Source organism: Monodelphis domestica, chromosome 7, assembly GCF_027887165.1.
Source record: "Monodelphis domestica isolate mMonDom1 chromosome 7, mMonDom1.pri, whole genome shotgun sequence".
Classification (NCBI taxonomy): domain Eukaryota; kingdom Metazoa; phylum Chordata; class Mammalia; order Didelphimorphia; family Didelphidae; genus Monodelphis; species Monodelphis domestica.
Window position 1 is genome coordinate 142,153,616 of NC_077233.1, and position 19,868 is coordinate 142,173,483.

Consider the following 19,868-nt stretch of genomic DNA (forward strand, 5'->3'; position numbering starts at 1 on the left):
TGGTAATTCTAAGGGGTCTTCAGAAATAATTTTAGATAACTAGTGGTTTCTGAATGGATGATATTTTTTTATTTCTATTTATATAATAAAACATGTTGTATTAAAGGTAGAGGTCCAAAGAGATGTTCCTACAGAGGTGTTTCTATGATTCAGGAAGCTGAAAAAAGAGCTTCTGCAAAAATTCTTCAGTTTAATTTACTTCCACCAGAACAATCTAGATTTCTTGGTCATGTTCTAGACCCATATAAGTTTTACTTTGCTTAAAAATATATTTGCCAAGGTTGAAAGATTTGCTGCTTTTGTAAAAATTGTGATAATATCCATCAGTTCATAGATTTTTTTTTGTCACAGCAATTTATATGAAATATGATAGTTGGTTTGTTTGCTATTGTAATTAATTGGGCTATTGTGAATTTTGGGGACTTTAGTACTCCTTTTAATGTGCATTATTTACTGTATTACTGTTTCATTCTGAAAATCATTTGTACTCACATAGTGGTTAAGTTAAAAAGGAAATGGATCTCATTTTTTTGGTGAGAATATTTTTCTTCAACTTTTTTGATTTAGCAATAATATAAATTTAAAATACATTTGCTATAATGTCAATACATGCCCCCAAAGCTTTAGACTATAAAAATGATTCCATTGATTATTTTATAAAAAATTATGGGGGGGGGGGCAGCTGGGTTTCACAGTGGATTGAGAGCTAGACCTAGAGATAGGAGATCTTAGGTTCAAATCTGACCTCAGACACTTCTCAGCTGTGTGACCCTGGGCAAAACACTTAACTCCCATTGCATAGGCCTTACTGAATAATTATTCTAAATTGCAAAGGTTAGATTCCTTTTGATAGTAATTTTAGGATAAGAAACATGCTACGTTTCCTAATCCAGTATGAACTGTTTGGAGAGGTCACCATTAAGATGCCTCCACAGATCATAAACTGCACCAGAAGTTTCAGAGTGAACTTTGGGATGTGGTGATTTGAACTATGTAGGGTTGAATGCATTTGTTTTGTATGTATACTCTTATGGCGAAGGGGACTGCCCTCAACTGGCTTTTTGTCAATGTGCCTAGCAATCATTGGTTTTGTTCTCTTTTCCTTTTATCCCCAAATCATTGCAATTTCAAAGTTGGTTATGTTTACTAGATCCATTGGAGAGACCATTCTTCCATGGATCTCAGGGGTAATGTAGAATTGAAAATCTGTTACCCTAAAAAAGAACTACATTTCCCAGAAGCCCACTGAATTCCTGTCATTATGTACTTCCTGTCGATAGGTGATATTTGGTGGGGACATGGAACCTCCCAGTTCTTTACTTCCTGTTCCAAGATCGATGGTGATAAGGCGGGTGTTTCAACTGGCTGCTCCTCCATGGGCACGTGGTCTTTATTTTGTATCTTCTTTATTCCTTGATTTTTAATGATCATTAATCAATCTCTTAAAATTTAATGTTATTATTAGAGATTTAATTTTTACAAAATCTTACAGCATCCAGATTTTGAATGGAGAATCTAAAGGAGCTTTAAGGAGGATATAGATAGTAATACTATACTAGTGGGGGACCTCAACATTCCCCTATCAGAAATAGGCAAATTGAACCAAAAATAAATCAGTAAGAGGCATTTCCGAATTTAGATTTTTTCCCTTCCTACCCTTCCCCCCTCTCTGAGACAATGAATAGTTTAATATAGGTTATACTTATATTTTGATGTAATACATATTTCCATATTCATGTTGTGATAGATGACACATATCACACATGCAAAAAGAATTACTGGAAGAACTCAGAAAGGATTTTAAAAATCAAGAGAGTAGAAGAAAAATTGGGAAATGAAATAATAATAAAGTAGGAAACTCATAAAAAAAAGATTTGATAACTTCATAAAGAAGGCACAAAAAGCGGTCAAGATGGCGGCTTAGAGAAAGCTAAAGTTCAGATCTCCGGAAAATCCTTCCCTACCGATCTCAAACTATAAGCTCCTAAGGCGCCGAAATTCAAAACGATAAACAGCATAGACCCTGGGAATTCTCCTCCTGGACCTGGACCTGGATCAAAAGATACGGCCCCCCTCAAAAGCCAGAACCCGAGATCACTCGGACCTAAGGGGTAGGAGCGCAGAGTCCAAGGCTCCGGGAAGCCGCAGCCCCGCCCTACTCAGAAAGCAGGGTTGTCTGAAACAAAAGCAACCCTCAGGGCCTTCTATCCGAGTCTCAGTGAAAGTCACTGCCCTCAGAGCTCCGGGAAGCCGCGGCCCATCCCCCCGCAGAGAGCAGGGTCGTCTGAAACAACAACAACCCTCAGGGCGGGCAAGACAGCCTCACGGGCTGGATCCTGCTATCCAAGGCTCAGTGAAAGTCACTGCCCTCGGAACTCTGGGAAGCCGCAGCCCATCCCCCCGCAGAAAGCAGGGTCGTCTGAAACAACAGCAACCCTCAGGGCCGACGAAACAGCCTCACGGCCAGCTATTCTGAAGGCAACTTCCGGAAAGCAACCCGACCCAGAGAGCCGGGGGAGAGTGTGGCCTCCTGGTCCGACCCTTCCATTCCAGTTCCAGTGAAAGTCATTGCCGGAAGGCATACTCAACTTAACCCAGGGAAAGCTCATAGAACTGACGATCTGCCCAGGACTAAAGCCTCTGAACACCAGTCAGAGATAAGAAAAGCTAATCCTCCACATTCAGAGATGGCAAACTCCACAGAAGCACAGAAGCCCCAAAATACCAAGAAAAATAAGAAGAAAGGGGCGACTTTGGACACATTCTATGGAGCCAAAATACAAAATACAGAGGAGATAGAAGATGATACTCAAGAAAATGCTCCAAAACCTTCCAAAGGAAATGGAAACTCTCCACAAACCCATGAAGAATTTGAATCAGAAATGACCAAAAAGATGGAAGCCTTCTGGTAGGAAAAGTGGGAAATAATGCAAAAGAAATTCACGCATCTACAAAACTGGTGTGATGAAACTGAAAAGGAAAACCAGGCTTTAAAGGCCAGAATCAGGCAGCTGGAAGACAACGATCGTGTAAAAGAGCAAGAATTAATAAAGCAAAGCCAAAATACCAAGAAATTAGAAGAGAACATAAAATATCTCACCGACAAGGTGACAGATCTGGAAAATAGAGGGAGAAGAGATAATTTAAGAATAATTGGACTTCCAGAAAAGCCAGAAATAAACACCAAATTCGACATGGTGATACAAGATATAATCAAAGAAAATTGCCCAGAGATTCTAGAACAAGGGGGCAATATAGCCACTGACAGAGCTCACAGAACACCTTCTACACTAAACCCCCAAAAGACAACTCCCAGGAATGTAATTGCCAAATTCCAAAGCTATCAAACAAAAGAAAAAATCCTACAGGAAGCCAGAAAAAGACAATTTAGATATAAAGGAATGCCAATCAGGGTCACACAAGACCTTGCAAGTTCTATTCTGAATGATCGTAAGGCATGGAACATGATCTTCAGAAAGGCAAGAGAGCTGGGTCTTCAACCAAGAATCAGCTACCCAGCAAAACTGACTATATACTTCCAAGGGAAAGTATGGGCATTCAACAAAATAGAAGACTTCCAACTTTTTGCAAAGAAAAGACCAGAGCTCTGTGGAAAGTTTGATACTGAAAATCAAAGAGCAAGGAATACCTGAAAAGGTAAATATTAAGGAAAGGGGAAAAATGTTATCTTCTTCTTTTACTCAAACTCTCTTCTACATTTATATTAATCTATGTATACTAATATGTGGGGAAAATGTAATGTATAAATAGGGGGTAAAGAAAGACCAAATAGAATAATCGTTCTCACACAAAGATTCACATGGGAAGGGGAGGGGAAGAAAACTCCTATAAGAAGGAGAGGAAGAGAGGGGGGGGTTTACTTAAACCTCAATCTCAGGGAAATCAACTCTGAGAGGGAAAAACATCCAGATCCATTGGGATCTTGAATTCTATCTTACCCAACAAGGGTAAGGAGAAGAGAAAACCAAGGGGGGTAGGGGGAGAGGGAGAACAAAAAGGGAGGGAAAGAGAGGGGGGAGGTGGAGGGAAGAAAAAGGGAGGGACTAAAAAGGGAAACATCAAGGGAGGGGACAAGGGGGACTGATTCAAAGTAAATCACTGGACTAAAAGGTAGAGCCGAAGAAGAAAAGGTTAGAATTAGGGAAGGATATCAAAATGCCAGGGAGTCCACAAATGACAATCATAACTTTCAACGTGAATGGGATGAACTCACCCATAAAATGTAGACGAATAGCAGAATGGATTAGAATCCAAAACCCTACCATATGTTGTCTTCAAGAAACACACATGAGGCGGGTTGACACCCACAAGGTCAGAATTAAAGGATGGAGTAAGACCTTCTGGGCCTCAACTGATAGAAAGAAGGCAGGAGTGGTAATCATGATATCTGATAAAGCCAAAGAAAAAATAGACCTGATCAAAAGGGATAGGGAAGGGAATTATATTTTGTTAAAAGGGACTCTAGACAATGAGGAAATATCATTAATCAACATGTATGCACCAAATAATATAGCACCCAAATTTCTAATGGAGAAACTAGGAGAATTGAAGGAAGAAATAGACAGTAAAACCATATTAGTGGGAGACTTAAACCAACCATTATCAAATTTAGATAAATCAAATCAAAAAATAAATAAGAAAGAGGTAAAAGAAGTGAATGAAATCTTAGAAAAATTAGAATTAATAGACATATGGAGAAAAATAAATAGGGATAAAAAGGAATACACCTTCTTCTCAGCACCACATGGCACATTCACAAAAATTGACCATACATTAGGTCACAGAAACATAGCACACAAATGCAGAAAAGCAGAAATAATGAATGCAGCCTTATCAGATCACAAGGCAATAAAAATAATGATTAGTAATGGTACATGGAAAACCAAATCTAAAACCAATTGGAAATTAAACAATATGATACTCCAAAACCATTTAGTTAAAGAAGAAATAATAGAAACAATTAATAATTTCATCGAGGAAAATGACAATGGCGAAACATCCTTTCAAACCTTTTGGGATGCAGCCAAAGCTGTAATCAGAGGTAAATTCATATCCCTGAATGCTTATATTAACAAACAAGGGAGAGCAGAGATCAATCAATTGGAAATGCAAATGAAAAAACTCTAAAGCGATCAAATTAAAACCCCCCAGCAGAAAACCAAACTAGAAATCCTAAAAATTAAGGGAGAAATTAATAAAATCGAAAGTGATAGAACTATTGATTTAATAAATAAGACAAGAAGCTGGTACTTTGAAAAAACAAACAAAATAGACAAAGTACTGGTCAATCTAATTAAAAAAAGGAAGGAAGAAAAGCAAATTCACAGCATTAAAGATGAAAAGGGGGACATCACCTCTGAGGAAAAGGAAATTAAGGCAATCATTAAAAATTACTTTGCCCAATTATATGGCAATAAATACACCAATTTAGGAGAAATGGATGAATATATACAAAAATACAAACTGCCTAGACTAACAGAAGAGGAAATAGAGTTCTTAAATAATCCCATATCAGAAAATGAAATCCAACAAGCCATCAAAGAACTTCCTAAGAAAAAATCCCCAGGGCCTGATGGATTCACCAGTGAATTCTATCAAACATTCTGAGAACAGTTAATCCCAATACTATACAAACTATTTGACATAATAAGCAAAGAGGGAGTTCTACCAAACTCCTTTTACGACACAAACATGGTACTGATTCCAAAACCAGGCAGGTCAAAAACAGAGAAAGAAAACTATAGACCAATCTCCCTAATGAATATAGATGCAAAAATCTTAAATAGGATACTAGCAAAAAGACTCCAGCAAGTGATCAGAAGGATCATCCACCATGATCAAGTAGGATTCATACCAGGGATGCAGGGCTGGTTCAACATTAGGAAAACCATCCACATAATTGACCACATCAACAAGCAAACTAGCAAGAACCACATGATTATCTCAATAGACGCAGAAATAGCATTTGATAAAATACAACACCCATTCCTATTAAAAACACTAGAAAGCATAGGAATAGAAGGGTCATTCCTAAAAATAATAAACAGTATATATCTAAAACCATCAGCTAATATCATTTGCAATGGGGATAAATTAGATGCATTCCCAATAAGATCAGGAGTGAAACAAGGATGCCCATTATCACCTCTACTATTTGACATTGTACTAGAAACACTAGCAGTAGCAATTAGAGAAGATAAAGGAATTGAAGGCATCAAAATAGGCAAGGAGGAGACCAAGTTATCACTCTTTGCGGATGACATGATGGTCTACTTAAAGAATCCTAGAGATTCAACCAAAAAGCTAATTGAAATAATCAACAACTTTAGCAAAGTTGCAGGATACAAACTAAACCCACATAAATCATCAGCTTTTCTATATATCTCCAACACAGCTCAGCAGCAAGAACTAGAAAGAGAAATCCCATTCAAAATCACCTTAGACAAAATAAAATACCTAGGAATATACCTCCCAAGACAAACACAGGAACTATACGAACACAACTACAAAACACTCGCCACAGAACTAAAACTTTACTTGAGCAAATGGAAAAACATTAACTGCTCATGGATAGGACGAGCCAATATAATAAAAATGACCATCCTACCCAAACTTATTTATCTATTTAGTGCCATACCCATTGAACTACCAAAATACTTCTTCACTGATTTAGAAAAAACCATAACAAAGTTCATTTGGAAGAACAAAAGATCAAGGATATCCAGGGAAATAATGAAAAAAAACACATATGATGGGGGCCTTGCAGTCCCTGACCTTAAACTATATTACAAAGCAGCAGTCATCAAAACAATTTGGTACTGGCTAAGAAACAGAAAGGAAGATCAGTGGAATAGACTGGGGTAAAGTGACCTCAGCAAGACAGTATACGATAAACCCAAAGATCCCAGCTTTTGGGACAAAAATCCACTATTCGATAAAAACTGCTGGGAAAATTGGAAGACAGTGTGGGAGAGACTAGGAATAGATCAACACCTCACACCCTACACCAAGATAAATTCAAAATGGGTGAGTGACTTAAACATAAAGAAGGAAACCATAAGTAAATTGGGTAAACACAGAATAGTATACATGTCAGACCTTTGGGAGGGGAAAGGCTTTAAAACCAAGCAAGACATAGAAAGAATCACAAAATGTAAAATAAATAATTTTGACTACATCAAACTAAAAAGCTTTTGTACAAACAAAACCAATGTAACTAAAATCAGAAGGGAAACAACAAATTGGGAAAAAACCTTCATAGAAACCTCTGACAAAGGTTTAATTACTCATATTTATAAAGAGCTAAATCAATTGTACAAAAAATCAAGCCATTCTCCAATTGATAAATGGGCAAGGGATATGGATAGGCAGTTCTCAGATAAAGAAATCAAAACTATTAACAAGCACATGAAGAAGTGTTCTAAATCTCTTATAATCAGAGAGATGCAAATCAAAACAACTCTGAGGTATCACCTCACACCTAGCAGATTGGCTAACATAACAGCAAAGGAAAGTAATGAATGCTGGAGGGGATGTGGCAAAGTAGGGACATTAATTCATTGCTGGTGGAGTTGTGAACTGATCCAACCATTCTGGAGGGCAATTTGGAACTATGCCCAAAGGGCGACAAAAGAATATCTACCCTTTGATCCAGCCATAGCACTGCTGGGTCTGTACCCCAAAGAGATAATGGACGAAAAGACTTGTACAAGAATATTCATAGCTGCGCTCTTTGTGGTGGCCAAAAACTGGAAAACGAGGGGATGCCCATCAATTGGGGAATGGCTGAGCAAATTGTGGTATATGTTGGTGATGGAATACTATTGTGCTAAAAGGAATAATAAAGTGGAGGAGTTCCATGGAGACGGGAACAACCTCCAGGAAGTGATGCAGAGCAAGAGGAGCAGAACCAGGAGAACATTGTACACAGAGACTAATACACTGTGGTATAATCGAACGTAATGGACTTCTCCATTAATGGCGGTGTAATGTCCCTGAACAATTTGCAGGGATCTAGGAGAAAAAAACACCATTCATAAGCAAAGGATAAACTATGGGAGTGGAAACACTTAGGAAATGCAACTGCCTGAATACAGCGGTTGAGGGGACATGACAGAGGAGAGACTCTAAATGGACACTCTAATGCAAATGCTATCAAGAAAGCAACGGGTTCAAATCAAGAAAATATGTAATGCCCAGTGGATTTACGCGTCGGCTATAGGGAGTGGGGGGGAGGAAAAGAAAATGATCTATGTCTTTAAGGAATAATGCTTGGAAATGGTCAAATAAAATATATTTAAAAAATAAATAAATAAAAATAATAATACAAAAAGAAAGAAGGCACAAAAAATCCTGAAAAAAAATTCTTAGACGACAGATTGCACCAATTGACAAAAGAGGCAAAAAGCTACTGAAGAGAACTTTTTTAAGATATAGAATTGGCCAACCAGAAAATGATGTACAAAATTTCACTTGAGAAAATAATTCTGTAAAAATTAGAATTGAGCAAGTGGAAGCTAATAATTCCATGAGTCATCAAGAAACAATCAATGAAAGCCAAAGAATAAAAAGAAAAATAGAGGAAAATCTAAAATATTTTATTGGAAATACAATTGTCCTGGAAAACAAATCCAGTAGAGATTATCTAAGAATTATTGGACTACCTGAAAGCCATGATCAATAAAAAGAGCTTAGATATCATATTCAAGAAATTTTCAAATAAAATTTCCCTGTTTTTCTAGAACCAGAGGATAAAATATAAATTGAAAGGATCTAAAGATAACCTCCTGAACAAACTCCCAAAAGGATACTTTTCAGGAATGTTATAGCCAAATTCTAGAACTCCAAAGTCAAGGAATAAAATATTTCAAAAACCAAAATGAAAATTCAAATATGGATGGACAGTCAGAATAACAGAAGATTTAGTAACTGTTATATTAATTGATTTGGAGAGCCTAGAATATGATATTCCAGAAGGCAGAAGAGCTAGGAATTCAATCAAGAATTGCCTGCTCTGCATAACTGAGCATAATCATTATCTTCAGAAGAGAAAAATTGGTATTCATTGAATTAGAGAGCTTTCAAATATTCTTTATGAAAAGACCATAGCTAAATGGAAAATTTGACTCTCAAATGCAAGACTTAAGAGAAACATGAAAAGCTAAATAGGAAAAAAGAAATCAAAAGACATTCAGTAAATTTAAACTGTTTACTTCCTTACATGGAAGATGATTTTTGGAATTTCAAAGTACTTTATCATTACTAGAGCAGTTAGAAGGCATATTTATGCATAGACAGAGCAAAAAAGTATCAATTGAGTTTGTTGGGATATCTAAAAAAAATTAAGACATGAGAAAGAGGAATGCACTCATGGAAGGGAAAAGGGAAAATAGAATGGGGTAAATTATGTCCAATAAAAGAGGCAGGAAAGAGCTTTTATAGTAGGGGGAAAGATGGTGGAGATGGGGAGGGGAGTGTTTAAACCTTACTCTCATCTGAATTGGTTCAGTGAAGGAAGAACATACATAATTAGGTTTAGAAATATATCTTACTGTACAGGAAAATAGGAGGAGAAAGGACTAAGAGAAGGATGGGGTTTGATAGAAAAGAAGGCAAATTGGGTGTTGTGGTGTTAAGAAGTTAAACATTTTTGAGTAAGCCCAGAATGAAAGGGAAGAGAAAAGAATAAACAGGGAAAGAAGATGGAGAGTAATACATTAAGCACAATGATGAAAACACATTTTTTTATAAGTCTCTCTAATAGAAGCTTCATTTCTCAAATATATAGAGAAATGAGTCAAATGTATAAGAATACAAGTTGTTCCCCAGTTGATAAATATTTGAAAGATATGAACAAAGTAATTAAAGCTCTCTAAAGTAATGTGAAAAATGCTCTAAATCAGTATTAATTAGAGAAATGTAAATTAAAACAGTTTTGAGGTACCACCTACTATCTATCAGATTAGCTATTATGACAGAAAAGAGAAATTACAAAACTTGGAGGGGATATGGGAAAATTGAAACACTAATGCACTGTTGCAGTTGTGAATGGATTCAACCATTCTGGAGAGCAATTTGGATTTATGCCCAAGGGGATATAAAACAATGCCTATCCTTTGAAATACTACTAGGAGGTTTGCATTCCAAAGAGATAGAAAACCAAGAAGGAAAATGATATATATGTACAAAAATATTTGAAGCAGTTCTTTTTATGATGGCAAAGAATTGTAAAAAGAGGGAATACCCATTAACTGATATTGATTAAGTTATATTTTGTAATAGTATACTGTTTTACTATGAGAAATGATAAGCAGGAGTTCAGAAAAACCTAAAAAGACTTGCACAAACTGATGCAGAGTGAAGTAAAGAAAATTAGGACAACATTGTTATAGCAATATTGCATGATGAATAACTGTGAATAACTTAGCCATTCTCAGCAATATAATGATCCAAAACAATCCCAAAGGACTCAGAATAAAAAACATCATCTGCTTCTAGAGAAAGAATTGATGGAGTCTGAATCCAAACCAAACTAAACTTTTTTAAACTTGATTTCTTAAAATTTTTTTTTGTTTTAGTTAATTTCTACAGAAGGATCAATATGGAAAAAAAGTTTTACATGATTGTACATGTAAAATCATTATCATATCAGGTTGTTTACTATCTCAGTGTGGGTAGGGAAAGAATTCAAGACTCAAAAAAATTTTTTTATATGTCAGAATAATTTTTACATGTAATTGAGGATAACATAAATAAATTGTAAACAAAAGCATTTTGTGACTCCTCAAATAAAGGGTTCTTATTAGTAGTCTAGTGATACCTAAATGCTTATATTAATTTCTCCAACAATGAAGATTAGAACCCATCCAGACCTTAATTTTTTAAAACTCTTCTCCATTTTCTCTTAAAAAATTTGCTATTGTAGGTCCATTCAACACAATGGAAGCTTTTTTCCAATTTTTTACCAATTTTTTCCAATATCAGGATGGTGGAACACTTGATTTTCTGCCCGTTTTTTCTTAGTCTTGTCTCATATAATTTATCATTTCTTCCTGTTATGAAATTCCTTAATACCTTTTGCTCCCTTTTTCTTTGAAATTCCTCCTTGGTTGTATTGTTGGCTACCCATTACACTTCTCTCCATTGCTCTCTCTATGATATTCATCTTTAGTTCTTCAGAGATAATAGTGTTGCATATTTTGTTGCTACAGAGTAACATTGATAAATTATCAGTTTCAAAAGTGTGGGGCTTTCACATGAAATTTGACAGTAAAAGAGTCTTTCAACTTCCTGAAAGCAAACTAACCCTATCTCTTCTTTTTATTCAACTCATTACCCAACTTGTGATCTATCTGTATTATTCTTCCAAGGTGTATGAATACTGTTCGACATGCTTTAAGGCATATTGAAATCTCTGCAATAGCCATTCTTCATCCTTTCTGTCTCCTTTGTGGATGGATAGACTACTCATTTTATTGAATACTAATTTTTTTTTTATGAAGGTCTGCTATATTCTGGGGATTGATGCAATCAGCACAATATTGATATGAGAGAGGATTTTGGAGATTTTGAACTCAGTTTGTTTTGGGGACATGGCAGGAAATGTTTGTAGCACCCAAGAGATATCCTTTTCTTACCTGAGAAACTATGTGAATTGTACCTGGGAAAGTATGAGGAATGGCAATTGGAAAGAGGGAGGAAAACTATTCTATCTGTTGTTAAAGTGATTGAGAGCATCAGATTGTCTGTGCTGTAACAGCCATATTAAGGAATGTGATGTTAGAGATTTGGGACAATTGTTCATTTAAGGTCCTCTGTTTTACTTTTGTTTTTCTTTTAACAAAACTCTCCTTTGTAATATTGTAAATTCCTTCACAACTAATTGTCTTTGCATGATGGTTCCACCCTGGTTTTTCCCTTTTCCCCTTACCTCTTAACATTTTTGCCTTTTACCCTCTGTGTTGTACCCAACACATTTCCCATGTTCATTTATTCAATAAACATTTAGTAAGTACCTCCTCTGTGCCACCCATTGAATAGATAAGATAAATATGAAAGTCTAGGAGCCACTATATTCCTTTCGTAAAGTTGTACCTCCATTTGGGGCACCAGATTAATAGAAGAATGACATTTGTAAGTAAATGCTGCATATGATACTGAAAGTAAGCCTTATACTACTTTCTGTTGAGACATCTGTTACAACTTTTATCCAATTAAACTAGTCAATATGTGGAAAAAAGGCAACTGGTCTGAGTATCATCACTAAAAGTGAATAAGAGCTACATCTTTTTTTTTTCTTTCTTGGACCCAGTAAAATGAGATCATTTGTCATCATGATGCCATAGTAAGAGTGCTGCAATCCTAAGGCTTAGGTTTGACTCCTGGCTCTACTGCTTATGTTCTATGTGACCCTCGACTTTTCTAAACCTTAGCTTTTTCATCCATAAAATGAGAGAGTTGAATCAGATAGAGTATTGCTAAGATTCCTTATTACTCCATATGTGTTTTCCTGTGGTCTCTCATGACTATGAAAAAAGTTGAGAAATAAAGAGATGAAAAGAAAACTATATTGGTCCCATAAAATCTTGTCTTATCATTGTGAGTTTATATTGTTTATAATGTATATAAAGCAATTACCATTATGCTGTATGGAGAATAATTTTGTAGTAATTCAATCAGATAAAAAGATGTTATGTTAATCTCAGTTCATTAGTTTTACATGGCATTAAAGAGGAAATTAGGTTCATATTCTGTAGGCATGTGTGTGTGTGTGAGTCAGAATGACCCATTGCAATAGTTCATTCATCCATGGATGCATGTTTCATTAAATATTTTGCAATGCGTCGCTGATTGGTCAAAAACCTTATTGTGCATGAACTATAACATCAAGTTACATAGAAAAATGACTATTGCCTAATAAGAAAGTTTTTTTTGGGGGGGGGAGGAGATAAAGTATGATGATGTAGATGTAGATAACAGATGTTAAATAGCAGTTTTGTCTTAATAGCTTCTTTTTTAATTGGTTCTTTTGTATTTAGATGATTCTTGTGGGAGGACTACTGTAGTAGTAAGGAGAACCTTGCTTCTTTTATACCCATTTAACTTTAATAAATGTTTTGACATAAATATGTGACAGAGAGGAACTAATCTTCAGGTGACTAGAATCTGCTCATTTCCATCCAAGACAAGGGCAGTTAATGTTCATTTTTAGTTTCATTAGTATTTCCAATAATAATATTGAAGTAAAGAAGGGTTTTCCATGATATGTCAAAGTTGTTGAGTAAGGACTTTTGTCAGCTGGTCCTTTAAGATACTAAATTTTCATAATCCTTAAAAGAGTTTAAATAACAAAATAAAATTGTAATAATATGGAGTTGTTTACTGCTGCTGTTGGTTTTAGAGATCAATATTCCATCTATGTATACAAGCACAGAGAGCTCATTTATAAAATAACATGCTAAAGCTATACTGTACAAAAATAGCAAAGTTTTTAACCCTGTTTGGAAAAAAATAATTCTTTTAAAAGTTATTTCCCAACCACACCTAGCTCCTACTCATAAAAATCCCCAACAATAGCAAAAAAAAAAACAAAACTAGCCCCATGTGTAGTTTAAGACCCAGTCTATAAATATGCATGGCCAAAAATATTACATGAATTTTTAATTCAAAAAATATATCTTTCCCATTTCTATGTATCAAAAAATAGCCAATTCAGATTAGCTTAAACTTTCTAGAAATCTAATATTTTTCTCAGAAATGATGCTTTGGGAGTTTTGGATGAAAAGGGGGGAAAAAAGAAACATTATTGGTAACTAAAAACAATGGCTTATCATAGTTGTATTTTAAAGTCTGAGAACTAATTTTAAATTTGGAACTATAATAATAGTTATTGTGAATTAAGGTAAATTTTCATATTAAAGTGAAATGAATATTTAAAATATCTTCATGTAGCACAAGAAGGAAGGCATACCTATGGTGAAGTTAAATAGATTTCTTCATTATGTTTAACACTTTATACTTTCTCCCCTTATTTGGATGATTGTCTTTATATTCATAAGAATGAGAGAGAGAGAGAAAGAGAGAGAGAGAGAGAGAAGTTAGTGACAACAAAGGTATTTCAGGAGAGGTTTTTTTTGTGATACCACATAATGAAAATGAGACATAATTTATTCTTTTTATGTTCTCATTATTTTAATTTGAAGGGGGAAAATATATTTGTTTTGGGCACAAGGCTTACTGATATCAGGCACTGCTGATTGAATGATTCTTTCAACTCCTTCCCAGCTCACTTCAACTCAGTGTAAAGAGGAAGATTCAGTGAAATAACATTACTCTTTCGGTGAAATAACTTTACTCTTTGAAAGACAAGAAGGTATTTATTGCAGGCAATAGGTATGTTTAATTTCCACATCTTTGAATCTCAGTAGCTGGGGATAGGGTTTGGTTTCATAAGCTATTCAAGATTCTGCCATCATATTATGGTAGAGAGATAAATAAGATTCTCCCATTTGACATGCTTGATATTTATGAATGGGGCCCTGATAATCAAGGTTTAAATTTTTGATCTTCTGATGGTTTGGTTTTTTGAAATTAGTCTTTGTGTGATTCTATACCATTTATATGACTATTAAAATATTACCATTGGAATTTCCCCTTAACTTAGACTACTTTACTTTTGCAGATTTTAGAGCTTATCTGCAGGGATGCTACATTTTGCAATGTAAATTGAACCCATGTATGTCTTCTTATCTTTTGTGTTCTTCTTGATTTGATTTCCTAGCAAATCTTTTCTGGGGAATCCACATATGTGTTTAGGAATCTTTCTCTAGGTCTTTTTAAGGAATATTAGGGATTAATGAGGGACTTTGGCTTGTGGAAGAAATTATCTTTATAAATATAAATGCAAGACAATTCTTATTTTGTCTTTATTTTTATTTGAGCTCTCTATTCAATGATGAAAATTGGTATTTTTATTTTCAATAAGATTAGATGGAAGATCTAATAATTTAATTTTTCATTGTGTCTTGAATTTTATTAAATGTTTCTGGTATATTATTTAAATTTAAATAAAAAAAAGTTTTAAAATTCTTCTTAATTAGGTATACCTTAGTCCCAGCCTTACCAGAAATATTTCTCATGACTTGTGAACACAGATAAAAGTTTTATAAAGTATTTTTTCAGTGATTATTATGACCATAAATCCTATCACCTCTAATGAAGGGTTCTTTTATTCTAATCTCCCCAAATTCTGAATAACCTTCCATTCCTTAAACCTTTGATATCATTCTTAGTATTTCTCTTGTGTCCATGCTTAATTTTATATTGTGGCTATTTTTGCACATATTTCCACACCCATTCTATAATAGATTATAGGCTCTATTAGAACAGATATTCTTTTTTCATTTTCCAAAATATGACACATAGAATTCTTCAAATAGTAGGCATGCTTTCTGAGTTGAACATAATAGAATCACAAGTGCCATGTTGTTTTAAGAGTTTTCTTGTGTAGGCATGACTTAAAACATATATTGGGAAGATTTATTAGTGAGTGATATATGATTAGAATACATAAAGATGAGACTTGGTGCCTTTAAAAGGATCTTAAAGGTGTTTGTGTAAATCTCTTGAATTATATACATGAATGTGGCATGAGATACCATGGATATTATGGAATAGATCATGCCAACCATTTTTATATGGAGGTGGGATTCAGGCATGAGGAAAGGACTTTTTCTTTTTTAAATATGATAGCCTTGATATGAATATAATTTGTCAAATTAGTAACATTCCAAGGTACATGCATATTGGCAAAGGCCTATCTATATCTTTAAGTTTTAACTTGAATCTCCTTCAGATCAGTTCTGCCTTATTGAATGACTCATCACTGACTTCTCTTTTTTGTGCATAATATCATTTATAGTCAATGTATATATTAAAATTGGTAGTAGGAAAAGTATTGGACTAGAAATCAGGAGAGCTTAAGTTTTTCTCCTAACCATGCTATTAGAATTGAATGGAAATTGTTTTGAAATCAGAACTAGTGGTGTGACTCCATGGATCTTGTTTCTTTGGAGGTTAAACTGACTTTAAAGATTCTTTCTATGTTTTAAGATATTTTAAATTATTAAGTAGCTTTAATTTGTTCCTTTGTTGAATAAAAAAGCCTATGGCTGAATTTTCCATGAAATATGAGTTATTCCAACTATAAAAATGCCCTTTCATATTAGACTTAGAAATGTTTGATGGGAGACTATGGTTAGTTTTGCTATTGAGTGCACAGTAGACTGAGGGTTTATTTCTGGCACTCATCTCATTCGAAACTGAAAATTAAAACTTTATTTCTAGGTAGACAAAAGATAGAAAGCACTGTATTGGATTTAGATAGAATAGTTAAAAAACAGCATTAGTTGGTTAAATTGTCAAATTTGTTATACTGAAAGCTCTTGTCATTGCTTCTTAAAAGGAAAGAAATGGGATATGACTACAGGGGGTGTTTCCCATTATTGTTTTTTGGGAATAAAGATTAAGTAAAATAAGAGTATTTCTAAGTTCTAGTTGGTTTTCAGAATGTGTATACCTCAGAACTTAGGTTAGTTTGAGAAAATATATGTAGAATAAAATGATTTTAACTATTCAGATTATAGTGTGTTAGTCATTGGAAAAAGAAAATAGATGCCAAGTAAATAGTGCCCAGATTCTTTTCCTACACTGTATGGTTCTGTTCCTGTTTTTAGTGCTTGATATATGTGACTACTTGATTAGAAAAATCAGAAACTGTATCCCTTTTGGATAAAAAAAATCTAGACAATTTGAGGGAAGGGCATTTTAAATTCTGTTGTTTCTTTTAAGATACTTTGTAAAGCTTACTGGAACTCAAGGGACTCTTATTATACAAGCCAATAAATATTAAAATGTTATAGTACTAAGTGGTTACAACATTCTTTTCAGTGTTTCACCCCTGTGGAAACTCCCCCTCCCCCGAAAACCTGACGGTGCTACTGTTAACAGAATGTTAGAATAAAATAAGACCAAACACAGTTCCCATTCTGTGAAATATTAAATCAAGGCTCATTTCATTCAAGTATTTCACTCTTGGATTGTTAGGCAAGTAAATACAGTTTACTTCACACTAGAATGTCCTTTCAGATCATTATTTCCAGACAGTTTTCAGGTAGATACAGATGCTTTAATATTGAAGAAAACATTTAGAGAAATTACTTATAACCCTGACCTGGCCCTTCCAATAGCTCAGTATTTTGACATCATGAGCTACTTGCATATAATTTTAATGACTTTTGAATTAATATCGTTACAAGGGCAGAAATAATACAGGTTGTAAAAAGTGTGTCTCTGGAAGTATGTAATTAGGGGTAGTTAAATTATCATTATTGATTTTTAAAAAAAAAGAAATATTTATTATGTGAGTTTTATAATTTTTAAGTCTTATTAAAATCCATGTGACCTATTTAGGACTTTAATCATAATCTGGTACCTATTAGCAAATAGATTGTGGAACAATTTCAGGAAAAACATCAGTGAGTTACTAGATGTCAGCAAGATGCTTTCTTTCAGAAGCAAGGATATGGGTACTAGGTAGCAGTAAGAAGTTGTTTAGAAGTGAGTTTATGTTATCTTATGATCAGGTACTGCCCCAGAAAAAGGGATGTTGTCAGATAAAATTTTCATGGACATCCAGTTCTAAAAGTGAGGAGTTTGGATTTTGGGCTCTCAGACATGCCTCTACCAGTAGCTGGGCTATTTATTGTCTTAATGGATCTGGGTTCTGGGATGGTGTAGTGGAGACCAGTTGAGCAACCGTTTACTTCCTTCCTCTCCCCAACTGAACCCTTTTCTTTTGCTTGGAGGACCAGTCTGCTTCTGTTCTAGAGACTATAAGGGGCATAAATATTGTTCCTGTCAGTAGAGTGGGGAGGAGGGAAGGGAGAAAGGGGATAGTTTTAGACTGACTAAAGAAGGAAGGAGAGCTTGACTAGGGTGGTAGTCAGAGACATATTGTAATTTTCTTTTAATACTTAATTGCAGTGGGACCAAGATAAAGTGATTTTTCCCCCCCAGAAATATGAGAATCCTTGAAACTTTTCTCTTGTGTAATCTATTAGATTTGCCTTGAACTTTATTCTTTTTTTTAGTTTAATTTAATTTATTTAGTCAATTTAGAACATTAATTCTTGGTTACAAGAATTATATTATTTCCCTCCATCCTCTCCCCCCAGCCTTCCCGCAGCAGATGTTCAATTTCATTGGGTATTACATGTGTCCTTGATCAAAATCTATTTCCATGTTGTTGGTGTTTGCATTAGGATGTTCATTTAGAGTCTACATCCCCAACCATATGCCCTTGACCCATGTATTGAAGCAGTTGTTTTTTCTTCTGTGTTTCTACTCCCACAGTTTTTCCTTTGAATGTGGATAGTATTTTTTTCTAGTAGATCTCTCCAACTTGTTTGGATCATTGCATTGCCACTAATGAAGAAGTCCATTAAATTCGATTGTACCACAGTGTATCAGTCTCTGTGTATAATGTCTCCTGTTTCTGCTCCTGTCACTTTGCATCAATTCCTGGAGGTCCTTCCAGTTCACATGGAGTTCCTCCAATTTATTATTCCTTTGAGCACAATAGTATTCCATCACCAACATATACCACAATTTGTTCAGCCATTCCTCAATCGGAGGGCATCTCCTCATTTTCCAATCTTTTGCCACCACAAAGAGCGCAGCTATGAATATTCTTGTACTGGTCTTTTTCCTTATTATCTCTTTGGAGTACAAACACAGAAGTGTTATGGCTGGATCAAAGGGCAGGCAGGCTTTTATCATCCTTTGGGCATAGTTCCAAATTGCCCTCCAGAATGGTTGGATCAATTCACAACTCCACGAGCAATGAATTCATGTCCCAATGTTGCCAAATCCCCTCCATCTTTCATTACTTTCCTTTGCTGTCACATTAGCCAATCTGCTAGGTGTGAGGTGATACCTCAGAGTTGTTTTGATTTGCTTTTCTCTGATTATAAGAGATTTAGAATAAGACAGAGCCAAGGAACCCTCATGCTGGACTCAATTTAAAAGGTAAGCCCCCAAAAGCTAGAATTTGATAACACTCGAGTTTAAGGGGAAGGGATAAGGAAGGTCCCCACCTCCCCAAGCGCTAAGCCTCCAGCGGCAGCTGGAACCTCTGGGTGGTCAAAGGCACTGGTGTGGAGGGAATACCTTGCAGGCAAAGCTGTGCAAGGCTCAGAGCATAGAATACAGACGGTGGGAAGGAGGTAGAGAAGGAGCTCAGAGCAGGCAGCCTAGTCACAGAAGCAGAGACTCTCCATATTACTACCCCCTTCCAGGAGATTTTGGCCTCAGGGCACATCCTTCCTAACCCAGCTGGACTTAAATCCATCAAAAGTCTTCAGAGAGCAGGGAAGCTAAAGCTCCAATACCCCTCCCCCAAAGACTGCTGGACTTTAATCCAATCAAATCCTCCAGAGGGCAGGGAAGCAAAAGCTACAATACCCCTCCCCCACAGACTACACTGAGAGACTTGCTGACAAAACTCCAAGAGGGAAGACTGACAGAAAAGCCTCAAACATCATCATCATCATAATAAAATGAGAGGAGCAAGAGCACAGACAACTACAGGGAGTAAAGAAGGGGTAAATATAACCAAACAACAGAAAAAGAAAAAAGAAATTACAATCGACAGCTTCTATTCAGGCAATGAGCAAAGAACAAATGGAACAGAGGAGGAGGGAACACCAAGCAATAAAACAGAAAATCCAGCGAATTGGACACAGGCTTCGGAAGAACTCAAAATACAATTCAAAACACAATTAAGAGAA

At 35.3% G+C, this 19,868-nt stretch overlaps 1 protein-coding gene across 3 annotated transcripts in view; it reads left to right on the plus strand.

Moving 5' to 3' along the window:
- The window catches only part of LMF1 (lipase maturation factor 1), a 915,352-nt gene that overhangs the window by 107,121 nt on the left and 788,363 nt on the right, over positions 1-19,868 (plus strand). The gene's annotated exons all lie outside the window — the stretch shown is intronic.